The following is a 13,911-nucleotide window of genomic DNA, read 5'->3' on the forward strand; positions in this document are numbered from 1 at the left end:
TTCCCCATGAAAACATGGAATTTTCCAAGGGAAATGAAAAAAATAAAAACCCATTTTCCAATTTAGCTTTACACATTAGTCCCCTATTAAATATTCTGTTTCGTATCTTGTTTCTGTGACAAGTGATAGCACCAACCTTTACTGTACATCAGAGGAGCCATTGGAGATATTTTGAGATACCCATTGTTCTGTCCTCTCATTTCTCTCTTCTTTGGTCGCAGAGAGCATCTACAGGATAAATGGCACTAGGGAATTATACCACAGTGACTGGCTTCATCCTCCAGGGAATAACAGAAAATCCAAAACTGCAAATCATCCTCTTCATGGCATTCTCCTTAATCTATTTCTGCACCCTGGTGGAGAATCTAGGGATGATCATGTTAATCCATGTTGATCCCTGACTCCACACCTCCATGTATTTTTTCCTCAGCAGCTTGTCTTTCTTAGATATTGGCTACTCCTCTGTGGTTGCCCCAAAGACGCTGGTAATCTTTTCCACAGAGACTAAAGACATTTCTTTTGCAGGGTATGTAGTTCAGTTTTTCTTCCTCTCTCTCTGTGCCAACACCGAGCTTTGCCTCCTGGCTGTGATGGTCTACGATCGCTTTGTAGCCATCTGCAAACCATTGCTTTATCATGTTGTTATGTCCAGGAGAGTCTGCATCCAGTTGGTGCTGGGCTTTTATCTCTATGCCTTTGCCAATGCAATCGCTCACACTAGTTCTTTGTTTTGTCTGTCCTTCTGCCACTCTCATGTCCTCGATCATTTCTTCTCTGATATCCCACCTCTCCAAAAGATCTCATGCTCCAACACTCGCGTTGATGAGCTGGAGCATTTCACCTTTGCAGCTATAGCAACCATTGTGATCATCCTTGTATCCTACACATATATCATCTTTGCCATCCTGAGGATCCGTTCTACTGAGGGCAAGCACAAAGCCTTCAATACCTGCGCTTCCCACCTGATGGTCGTTGCTGTGCTTTATGGGACTCTCTTCTTTATGTATCTGCGCCCCATCTCCAATGACTCAGCAGATCAGGATAAAGTGGTGGCCGTGTTCTATACCCTGGTGATCCCCATGCTGAACCCCCTGATCTACAGCGGGGAACAAGGAGGTGAAGGATGCCTTGAGGAGAACAATATGTTAGAAAATTATTCCTTGCTATATGTAAATATGGGGACCTTTTTACTGATCAGTACTGAAGCACAGGCATGAGCTAGTTCTGAGTCATTACTTCAACATGCAGAAATATCCTTCATTATGTGATATACAGGAGAAGACAGTAAAGAAATGGAAACTTGAGCCAGATAATTCAGGAAGGCGTAATTTCACTTGATAACAATGTCCCGTAACAGTGTTGTAGCTTTTCCATTATGCATTGTTATGTGATGTCCGCAAGGATAAGTATCTTCCTCATTGGTTTCATTTGCTACCAAACTGTGTCAGCTTGTGTATCAAGAGACACAAAGAGATGATACCAAGAATGTAATTTTTTCAGTTTGCCACTCCTGTCTCCTCAGCACCCACATCCCACACCAACCAGCACTTTACAAGGAAATAAAGTACATTGTATATGTGGAGGTATATATGTATATAGACTGACAGATTGATGGTTATGCACAGGGCTGGATGGGTAGCTAGACAGATTGATGTGCGGATAGATAGACAGACAAACACCATTTTACATACACATGTAAGAGGAAGGACAACCCATTGGCCAACCTAAGGCTAATGAGGTCTGAGTTCAAGTTCCTGCCATGTGACCTTGATTAGGTCACTGAGAACCAGTTTTTCAATGCGGGTTAGGCGCCTTTAAGAATCTTGGTCGCATGGCTTGTCTACAAGTAAAATGCTATGGAGGCACAGCTATATTCCTGAAGTGCTACAGTGTAGGCACTACGTATGCTTACGGGAGGGGTTCTCCATTGGTGCAGATAATCAATCTTCCCAAGAGGTGATAGTTAGGTCAACAGAAGAATTCTTCCTTGACCAAGCACTGTCTACACTGGGGGTTGGGTCGGCACAGCTACGTCTTTCAGGGGAGTGGATTTTTCTAATTAAAATTCCTAGTGTACAACAGGCCTTAGTCTCTCTGGGCTTGACATTCCCGGCTCTAAAATGGGAATAAGGGCACACCCCTATCTCACAAGTGGTAAGTACATTGAAGATTGTGAGGTGCGCAGCTACTGAAGGAGCAATAAGAGTAGATAAGATCACGTATTGCACCAAAGTAGTCACCTCGCTGTATACTTACCGGTCTACATTTGAAAAGTGAGTACTAATTTTGGATTCTTCCATTTTTCAGTTCCCAACCTGAGACCACTTCCCAGGACTGGGTTATCAGGCAGTGCTGAGCACTTGCCCTCTAAAACCTTTCTAAGAGGTCTCAGCTTGGGCACCCAAAAATGGAAACACCCAATACTATAGCAGAATGTCAACTCAGCTATAGTTAAGGCTAGCTTTCTGTTTAACTGTGGTGTAGCTTTTAGAGCACTTAGAACAGTCAGATTGCCTCACAATTTGGAGTGTCTCATGGGGCATGGGGCTCTGCTATAAACCCAAATTTGGGGCCATTTGATCACAGAGTTCCTGAGATACAGCTCTTATCCCCAAACAGCTTTTCTTAAAATTAACAGATTCTATACTTCCCCATACCCAACATTAAATCTACAGACTACTCTTGTCTCCTGCCTCACAACTGACAATACCCATGACAAGAAAAGCCAACTGCCCTGCTCCTGACATAACCTACATCATTTGGTATTGGAATGATGTAGATGGGAACCTCAAAGGACACATACACCTGTCAGGGATGGTCCAGATAATACTTGGTCCTGCCCCACTGAAGAGGACTGGACTAGATGGACTATTGAGATCCTCTCCAGTCCTATATTTTTATGATTTACATCAGGAGTTCTCAACCTTTCCAGACTACTGGACCCCTTTCCAGAGGTGGATTTGGTCTTATGTACCCCCAAGTTTCATGTCACTTAAAAACAACTTGCTTACAAAATCAGACATAAAAATACAAGTGTCGCAGCACACTAGTCCTGAAAAATTGCTTCCTTTCTCCTTTTAATCATATAATTATAAAATAGATTGCAACTCTCCAGTTGAGAAACACAGATATAGTACATAGAGCAGTATAAAGAAGCCATTGTCTGTATATAATTTTAGTTTGTACTGGCTTCGCTAGCACTTCTCATGTAGTCTGTTGGAAATCTAGGCAAATATCTAGATGAGTTGATGTACCCCCTGGAAGACTTCTGCGTACCCCCAGGGCTGCACGTACCCCTGGTTGAGAACTATTGCTTGATATGACTCCTTTACTTCGATCACACACACTAGGGGACTGAGATCCATGTCTCCTCATATCTCAGTCACAGCTCCAACTTATTCCTCTGCCATTCAGTACATCTACTGTACAGTACAGTGAATGCAGCTGGAGCACAAGCAGATAATTCCCGGTGGTTATTACCAGCTCCAGTGGGCAGAGATACGGTTGCGTGGGCATTTCCCTGAACTTTGTGTTTCCTGGTTTTCACAAGTTTGAGTTTTGCTGAACTCAACATTCTGGAATGGCATGAGCCATCATTGGACAACCATAACTCTGTGCTAATGTAGGGTTTTTTTTGCCATTTATTCACTAGTTAGTCTGGAAAATATTGATGTAAAGCCTATGATTCTTATCTGTCTGTTGCATGCCTTTATTGGTTCTTGTCTAACACTGAGATTGTACGCCCCTTGGGGTAGGGAACATGTGAGTCTGATTTAGTTATGAAACACCTTACACATTGCTGGCTGCTCTGAAAATAATAATAATAATAAATAATAATAAACATAAGTGTGATGCTAACATGTTAACTAATCCATCATGTCCTCCTCTTATTGTAGCATATAGGAATAGTGTGCTATTTCTTTAGTCTGTGGATATGTCTAGGAGGAGAGAGAAAAATTATTCTCCTTAACCTCTGATGATAGGACAAGAAGCAATGGGATTAAATTGCAGCAAGGGAAGTTAAGTTGGACGTTAAAAACAACTTCTTAATTGTCGGGGTGGTTAAGCCCTGGAATAAATTGCCTGGGGAGGTTGTAGAATCTCCATCACTGGAGATTTTTAAGTGCAGGTTAGACAAACACCTGTCAGGGATGTTCTAAATGGTGCTGCCATGAGTGCAGGGGACTGGACTTGATTCCTGTGATTCTATGGTCACAGAGAACGTACCATGCATACTGACCTCCACCAACACCACCCAACAGCTGCACAGTGGACCCAGCAACAGAAATTCGACCAAACTAAATGAGACCCAGAGAAGACTAGTCTGTTATGTGCCACAGGCAGAGGACAGCAAAGACCGAGGTGCACCAGTGCTTGAGGCCTCTGTAATGGCAGGGAAATAAGTTAGTGAGATATACCCAGATAATCCTGGCAAGTGACTCACATTAGGAAGCTGCTGAGGAAGTTGAACCCCATCCCCCAGGTCACTGCCAATCTGACCTGGGGGAAAATTCCTTCTCAATCCCATATGTGGTGATCAGTTGGACCCTGAGCATGTGAGCAAGAACCAGTCAGACAGCCAAGCATGGGAGAGGAAATGCTTGGTGCCACCTCAGCGAACCAGCCCTCTCCATTCAGGGTACCAGCTCCAACCTTGGCCATCCCTGATGCTTCAGAGGAAGATATTTAACAACAACAACAAAAAACCCCTACCAGAATATAATAGTGAAAAAATATCCCTTCCCAACCTCTGCTAGTGACCAGCTGAAAGCCTGAAGCTTTTGCGATAGGAACATAAGACATAAACCACAAGTGAACCCCAGGGCTGTTGATCCCTGCCCCACCATCACAAGTAACCCAACATGCAACTCCATCATACAATCAGACTCATAATTCATCCCGCTCTCTATTAAAGCTAATTAAGCGGTTTGCCCCCACAACTCCTATTGGGAGGCTGTTCCACAACCTCCCCCTTGTGGTGATTAGAAACCTTCTTATAATTTCCAGCCTGAATTTGTTCACGTCCAGTTTATATCCAACATCGTCCAGTAGTTTAAATAGCTCATCACTCTCCCTGGTATTTAGCCCCTTGATGTAGTTATAGTGCCTGATGTTAGCCCCCTCAACCTTCTTTTTATGAGACTAAAAATGCCAAGTTCTTCCAGTCTCCTCTCATGAAGCTCTCTGTACCTGTTCTGGTTTAAATTAATCTTTCTTGAACATGGGTGATCAGAATTGTGCACAGTATTCCAAATGACATCTTACCAGTGCCATACAATGGCATTAATACTTCTCTCTCTCTACTGAGAGTGCCTGTCCCCGTGGTTCTCAATCTATTTACCATGGTGGGCCGCATATGCAGCTCTCTATGTGACATTTGGGCCACATCCAGACAATGTATGTAATACCTGTATGGCCCAGAGGATGTCACATGGGCTGCAGCCATGTGCTGATTGGGCCACAAGTTGAGAATCACTGACCTAGCCTAATACATCCCAAGGTCGCACTTGCATTTTCACAGTCTCATTACAGTGGTGGTTCCCGGTCACCCTGTGATCAGCCCCACAGCTCGGTCTCTCTTCTCCTCTATTGCTTCCAGCTTGTGATCTACAACTTGCAGAAGTTCCTATTATTAGATCCTTAGACCTTTCACTTTGTACTATTCAATTTCATCCTATGACTGTCAATCCTGTCTTCAAGGTCAATTCAAATCTTTCAGTATAATATTCTGATCCTCCTCTGTATTGGTGATGCCTCCCAACTTTGTATCATCAGCAAATTTCATTAGCACATACCTACTTTTTGTTCCAAAGTCATTAATAAAAATATTGAACAAGATTGGTCCCAAGACCAGCCCTTGAGGAACTCCACTAGTAAGCTCTCTCCAGTCTGATCATTCATCTTTCAGCACAACCTGTGTCTTTCTCCCGTTTAGTCAATTCCTTTTCCACCTTACAAGGCCTGTTCTGTTCTCTAGTTTAACTAATAATTTCCCATGTGGTACCCTGTCAAATGCTTTACTAAAGTCCAAATATATTAGATTTACTGAACTCCTTTTATCTAAAAATATCAATTATATTCCCAGAGAAGGAAATGCGGTAAGTTTGGCATGATCTACTTGTAGTGAACCCATGTTGCATTACATCCTCTTTACCATTTACCTCTCTGAATTTAAATATTCTGTTTTTCACAATTTTCTCCAAAACCCAGTTCCATCTGTCAGTCTCAGTTAGTGGCAGTGGAATAAGACTTCAGTGACCTCGTTGAAGAATTATAGAATTCATCAAATATCCAGAGTTTTCTATCCTCCTCCAGGCTCTGCAGCATACTATAAAGCTAGGATGCAAGGATGTATGTTTGTTTTCCCTTGCTTGTTACTATATTCTCCTCCAGATTGCTTTATAATTGCAGCCAAACCACAGTATCTCCATAATGGACCAAAAAGGATTTGATCCGATCTGAATACCCAAACTTTGAGTTATTGACCTTTGGGCCAGTAGTGAAATTGATTCAAGCCGTGTGACTGACTGGACTAGAAGTTACTAGATTAGTAACTGAAGTTACTAGATCACAGGCCCTGGTTCTCATGGGGAGCTTCAATCACCCCGATATCTACTGGAAGAGCAGTATAGCGGTGCACAGACAATCCATGAAATTCTGCACAGCATATGAATGTGGTGTGAATTCTGCATTATGCAATGGGGCAGAATTCCCCCAGGAATAATGGGGAGAAGAGGTGAGAATCAACAATCATGTCACTCAATACATGGCAGGAAGATGCTATTATGGTGATGTAAGTCTATAGAGAATAGAATCAGAAATTGGGGGGTTATTTTGGGCTTTCTTCCACCCAAATGTGGAAGATCAATTATCCTTGTGGAAAAAAACCCCAAAACCTGGAATAGAAATAGTGGGCATATGAGTAAAAATCTCTCCTCGCACCTCCACTCCCAACAGAACAATATATCGGAAGGCAGTTATTCTGTACCCAAAAACTCTGCCTGCAACATGAGTCTTAGTCACTTAATTGTACGATTCTGTCATCAAGAGATCTGAAAACTCCAGGGAATCTGTCTTGGCTTTATAAACTAGCAATAAACACTTCATCTTAAAAGTCCGTCCTTTTACTGATGTAAATCCTTCGACGCCTTTCGGTAAATGCCAGCTTTCATCAGCAGGTAGGTTCCATGGGGCTGTATTTGAACTAAGCGGGGATAAATAATGGAGTAAACCATTGTATTTTCCTGAGTTAGGAGCATCTTCTTTTTAATGTAACTCTATTTTATCTTATTTATTGGTTAGTCAAAGTGAAATGTAGCTAGCAAGCTGGAAAGCTGAAATAATAGGAAGCAAACTATGCAGAAATTATTCATGATGAGCAAGATTCTGATACAATCTCTATTGTTGGGAAGTAACTTAATCCTCAGATTGCACCATTCATTTACATTGGTTAATCATGGTGTAAAGTATTATGCAGCCTTAGAGCTGGTTGAAGATTTTAAATTATAATTAATTTATATAATTTTTAATGAGAATTAAATTTTAAATTTTGTGGGAAATTTCATTTAGCTTCCCCATCACTATCATAGATTTTACAAAAAAACCCCACAAAAATAAAACATCAGAGCCCCTCCTCTCTATGTACATATTTTGCATTTAAAAAAATGTTATTAAAATCTGTAAGGTCTTAGGTTCCAGATTTCATCACACATTGAAAATATCCCATCCCAAATGTTTGGGGTTTGTTTCCCTTTTTTTCCCCCTGATACATCAGAGGAAGTTAGACTAGACTACACTGAACATTTTCTGCAAAAAATGCATTTTTCATAAAAATATGATTTGGTTAAAATAAATTCAACCACCTCCACTCAACATGGGTTCCAACATATCACATTCTGGTCCTAAACAAAACAAAGGGCTACATAGATGACAAACAGTTTTACAGAAGAGTTAGTAAACCCCAGAGTTAAAGGTACAGATGCCATTTTTAATTCTTTCCCCTTCTGCATATGCATTATTAGATTTCAGGTAGTTTGAAGTCAATTGAAGTTTTGCCATTTGTCTTTAGTAAGATCAGGATTTAGTGCAAAATATAGACATATATGCAATTGACATGAAAATTATCAATATATTTCTAACCAGTAAAGCAGAACTAAATGACAAACTCACTTTTCTGCAACACTGAAAAAAAGTCCATGTGGCTCTAAGTACAATGTATGTACTGGATAGCACGGTGGTAGTGCCACAGGTAAGGCTGAGTTTGCTTCCACTTAAGCAGAAATTCACTGTAGTATGCTGAGGTCACTGCCTTTCATGTGGACCATATTAACTCCTTGTTTCTTTGTACTCCCTTATTAATCTGTCTGTGCACAGGCATATTTAAGCCACGTCCTCCTCATAGTTACAGCACTACACTCTAACTAATGAAAGAATTTTCTGAGAATTTGCTAGTGCATCTGTTAATAAATTTCTGTGTTAAAATTAATTTAAAAAATATCTCCTTTAAAAATTTAACACAATATCAAATTATTTATTTCTCCCTAAATAACCCAACCCAGGTCCTCCCTACTTCAATGGAAATTATCAAAGTCTTGGATGGATCTGGGGCAATGGGTGGTTTCTGAAAAGAACTTTTTAGATCTTTTTCCCTTTTATTTTACTTAACTGAAAATGCCCCCTTCACAGCAAAGTGTATTAACAAAACACTATTGATAGTGGCATAGTCTTTGAAACAATTCACATAGTAATTTATTTCTAAATCACTGTACATGCAAACTCATTTTCATTAGCACTCCATGGTGTTATATTTCACGTGCTCAATGTTGTCTACATATGAATTTTAGTATAATTTTCATGTGAATGGTTTTGAGGGACACTAAGCCAAATTCTGCACCCTCTACCACTGGGTTATTTTGAAAGTAAGTGCATTAACCACTGTGCAGTCACAATGGATTCAAACAACATTTCGATTGAAGGATTTAGATTTATTTATAAGAATATACTCAGTTATGCAAGGCGATCATACAATTGATGATGCTACAGTAATGCATATGAGTGACAGTTACTGTGTTAACCAACAAGAGACACTGAACTGGGACTCTCTAGAATGCAAGCAGGAGTGTCTACAGCTTGGCTAAAGTGCCAGCCATTGAAGCAATGGGCTATAACAGAAGCATGTCCTCTGTACATCAGACAGTGTTGGGACACACGTAATGCATGCTAACCAGCGGGTTACAGATGCACTATGTACATTAAGGTCATATGTTGCTATGCATTCCACAGTGTTTTGTCTACTGCCTACTCTATGAAGAACTTGCAGCTATTGCCAGCACTCACAGGGAGATGGGGCACTCAAAAGCCCAGAGTGGTGAATAAATGTAAATCAGTTGCTATAAGCATCATGATTAATTATTTTTCCCTGCAGATAACAAGGAAGTTAACACGAATGACTGGAGACAATCACAGCACAATGACCAAGTTCATTCTCGTTGGATTAACAGATCATCTGGAGCTGCAGGTGCCGCTCTTCATCACATTTTTTCTCGTCTATCTCATTACCCTGATGGGGAATATAGGGATGATCTTGGTAATTCAGATTGACCCCCAACTCCACACACCCATGTACTTCTTCCTCAGCAACTTGTCTTTCTTAGATGTCTGCTATTCCTCCACCATTGCTCCCAATATGCTGGACAATTTCTTAGTGGAGAGCAAAGCCATTTCTTATAGCTGGTGCATTACGCAATATAGCTTCTTTGTTGTGTTTGTCACCACTGAGATCTTCCTCCTGGCTGTGATGGCGTATGATCATTATGTGGCCATCTGTAACCCACTGCTCTACATGGTCACCATGACCAAGAGGGTCTGCATAACGCTGGTGGTTGGGTTGTATTTCTCAAGCTTGATTAACTCTTTGATAAACACAAGCAGTTTGCAGAGATTATACTTTTGTGATTCTAATGTCATCAATAACTTTTACTGCGATCTCACCTCTCTCCTGAAACTCTCCTGCCATGATGTCTCTGTCAACGAGAGACTACTCTTTACCTGTGGCAATTTGTTTGAAAGGAGCACATTTCTGATCATCATCATCTCATACATTCTTATTGTAATTGCAGTGCTGAGGATCCATTCTGTCCAGGGCAGGCATAAAGCATTCACCACCTGCCCATCCCACCTGACAGCTGTTACTATATTCCATGGGACCATTTTTTTCATGTATTTGTGACCCAGTGCCATCTACTCACTGGACACAGATCAAATAGCCTCTGTGTTCTATACAATAGTGATCTCTATGTTGAGCCCCCTGATCTACAGCCAGAGGAACAGGGATGTGAAATGTGCTGTAAGGAAACTGCTAAGTAGAAAAGTGATTGTTACTCAGTGAAAATCTAGCATAACATCCTTTAGAGTAACTAACAGGGAAGGCTGGTAGAAGAAATGGGTCTATGCTGGGATGGAATCAAGAACTCCATGACAGCAGCATCGCCAGAAACAGTGTAAAGGCTCTTCCAAGTGACAGATATGTAAGGTGTTTATCAAAACCACACAATGTGCATTGCATGATATAAATTCACTAACGCCAATTATATCACTTAAAAGTTCTGTGCTATCAGATCCTGAGTAGAATAGCTTGTATCAGTCAGCTCCATTTTTATTCTAAATAAATAAAACACCTTTCATGTAACCCCCACCTTCCCAAGTGCTCAGCCCACTCTCATGGTTAACTGGATGGTGTACCAATACTCCTGACCCCTACTGGGTAGAATCAGAGTTATGTTCACAGCATACAAATAGACACTTTAGATGTAAGCCTCAAATACACTTTTGGAAGGTTGCAACATAACACTTTTATTTCTTTAGAATTCAGAACAATAACATACAAGGACATTGAAACAGAGAGACACAAAGCAGGCTGCTCCCTAAGGCTATGTCTACACTGCACACTCCTTGGGGTGGCATGTAAAGCCCCTCACTTGGCATGCCTCCTAAAACCAGTATAAATAGCAGTGTAGATGAGGAGGCATTGCTTAGATGAGTAAAGACACAACTGAAACTATAAGGTATGTATCCTGCGTGGTTCTGTACGTGCCCACCCACTGCCTCCTCCATCTACACTGTTATTTTTAGCAATATAGTGTCACTCTATGTCACTGCCGCTTCACTGCCAAAGACTTTCACTTCCACATCTAGCTACACACTGCAATGTGGACAAAATCTGCTTTTCATTGCAATGTACCTACACATACCCTACATACTGCCACCAATGCTGTGCAGTGTAGACATACCTTAAGTCAGAGAGGCAAAACTCACCCCACCTTGTTCTAAGCTCTCTGCAGAATGACTCGGATCATAAGTTTCCTTACAGAGCCTCCTCACTCTGGATCACCACTTTTCCCAAGGGCAGGACACACAGCCTCAATTGCTCCAGGACTGGGTGGTGGAGCTCCAGCACCCCCTGTGTCCCATTGTGAGCTCCTTTAGCAACTCCACCTTAGTGCAGACTCCCATGGAGATTTTACCTTCCTATGGAGTGAAGCAACCCAGAAAGTGTTTACAGTGACACGAGGCAGCCTTTGCAAAGTGAGGTAGCATTTTGTAGTCACCTGGAATATTGCATGAGCAAGACCTGAGGCTAGCAGAGGAAAACCAAGCTTAAGAGAGAGCCTGGTTTAAAAATAGAATCAGGCAGGTCATAAAAGGATTTGAAGAGCAATTAGCAAAAGACACAAAAACAGAAAATTGTTTTTAAGTACCTCAGCAGCAGGAAGCCTGTTAAACAACCAGTGAGGCCACTGGACAATTGAGGTGCTAAAGGAGCACTCAAGGAAGATAAAGCCATTGGGAAGAATCTCAAATAATTTTTTTGCATCGATCTTTACTGCAGGACCAGAGGGTATTCAAGCACGAGTTCTGAAGAAACTCAAAAATGAAATTTGCCCAACTACTAACTGTGGTATGTAACCTATCACTAAAATCAGCCTCTATACCAGATGACTGCAGGAAAGTTAATATAATCCTGGATTTCAAAAAACAAACAAACAAACAAACAAAAAAACCATACAGAGATGATCATGGCAATTACAACAGTAAGCTTAATTTCATTACCCAGGCAAATTGGTTGTAACTATAGTAAAGAACAGAATTATCAATTACATAGATCAAAATGATTTGTTAGGGAAGAGTCAACATGGTTTTTGTAATGGGCAATAATGCCTCATCAATCTATTAGCATTCTTGGAGGGGTTCAATAAACATGTAGACAAGGATGATCCAATGGATATAGTGTACCCGGACTTTCTGAAAACCTTTGACAAGTCCATCACCAAAGGCTCTTAAGCTAATTAAGCAGACAAGAGATAAGAGAGAAGGTTCTGTCATGGATCAGTAACTGGTTAAAAGACAGGAAACAACGGGTAGGAATAAATGGCAGGGTTCCATAAGGAACTGTATTCAACGTGTTCATAAGTTATCTGGAAAAAGGGGTAAACAGTGAGGTGGCAAATCATGCAGATGACACAACGTTACTCAAGATAGCTGAGTCCAAAGCTGATTGCAAAGAGTTACAAAGAGAACTCACAAAACTGGGCGATCAAAACTTTGCAATCGGGCAAGGAAATTCAGTGTTGATAATGCAAAGTAATGCACATTAGGAAACATAATCCTAACTATACATACAAAATGATGGGGTCTAAATTAGCTGTTACCACTCAAGAAAGAGCTCTTGGAGTCACTGAGGACAGTTCTCTGAAAACTACATGCAGTGGTGGTTCAAAAAGATAACAAAGTTAGGAGCCATTAGGAAAGAGATAAGCAATGAGACAGAAAATATCATATTGCCTGTTTAGAAATACATCTTATCCTCAGTCCCTGAAAACTTTATGCAGTTCTGGTTGCCCTATCTTAAAAAAAATGATATATTAGAATTGAAAAAGTCCAGCAATAAAAATATCCAGAGTTCAAGCTTTAATTTTTTTGAGAAAAAGCTGAAATTTTCTGCTAAATCGGTTGATGCATAAGAATTTGTGAATGTGTGTAAAAACTCCATAGGCCAGGGGAACATTTCCCAAAAGCTTTAATGGTGAATAACTTTCTTCTTCAGAGAACTGCAGCTTTTCAAAATGGCCACCAGCTCTCATCATTGTCAATAGGAATGAGACTAAAGCTGCCTTTAAGCAGAGATCCTCTTTCAATATGAACACCATCTGCCATTATTTTCAACAGCAGTAAAGTCAAGCTGCCCTCACAGAAGCTGGTGGCCCATTTCCCCAGCACAGAGACACATTATCTTTCAAAGGTCATATGCACCTTGCTGTCCTCGAGAACAATAGAATATGCAAGCTGTTTTGAAAGAGGGCAGTTCCACTTCAGAAGATATCAAGAGGTAAAGGCCAATTCTGTATTGAGACCATGCTGCAGAAACCTCTCCAGGTTCAGATGTGGTACACATGCTGCTCTCGGTTCTCCAAAAAGAGAAGTATGTCACCCGAATAGATGACACTGTATGGATCCACAATGTCCCCAGCTACATCACTGATGAAATGTTGCAAGGTCAGGGGATTCACAGCAAATGGTAATGGTTCCAAACTATCACTTTGTTCAGGAGCCAATTGTCTAAACAGAAGCGTAATAGAGTCCCACATTTCTTCTTCCCAAAAAGGGCCTGGGCACCCCTGGGAAATGCTTATTTGCTCATAAATTCTTAGGACTGGTTTCCATGAATGTACGGACGGAGAGCCACTAATTCTGGTTCTAACAATGCATAAATACAGGTGAAAGCAACTTTCAACCAAGATTGTAGGTCAATAGGGCAGTCATAGTCCTGGTGCAGAGGCAACGAGTCCACATTTCTTTCTAAGGTATCCATGTAATCTGCGTATTTATCAGGAATGCCGGGTGTCTGAGTCAAGA

At 41.0% G+C, this 13,911-nt stretch overlaps 2 pseudogenes; both read left to right on the forward strand.

Moving 5' to 3' along the window:
- Window positions 1-239: 239 nt before the first annotated feature.
- LOC115651232 lies at window positions 240-1,149 on the forward strand (annotated as a pseudogene).
- An 8,251-nt stretch (window positions 1,150-9,400) lies between these two features.
- On the forward strand, window positions 9,401-10,387 carry LOC115651572 (annotated as a pseudogene).
- Window positions 10,388-13,911: the final 3,524 nt, after the last annotated feature.

The sequence above is a fragment of the Gopherus evgoodei genome, chromosome 4 (assembly GCF_007399415.2).
Source record: "Gopherus evgoodei ecotype Sinaloan lineage chromosome 4, rGopEvg1_v1.p, whole genome shotgun sequence".
NCBI lineage: Eukaryota > Metazoa > Chordata > Testudines > Testudinidae > Gopherus > Gopherus evgoodei.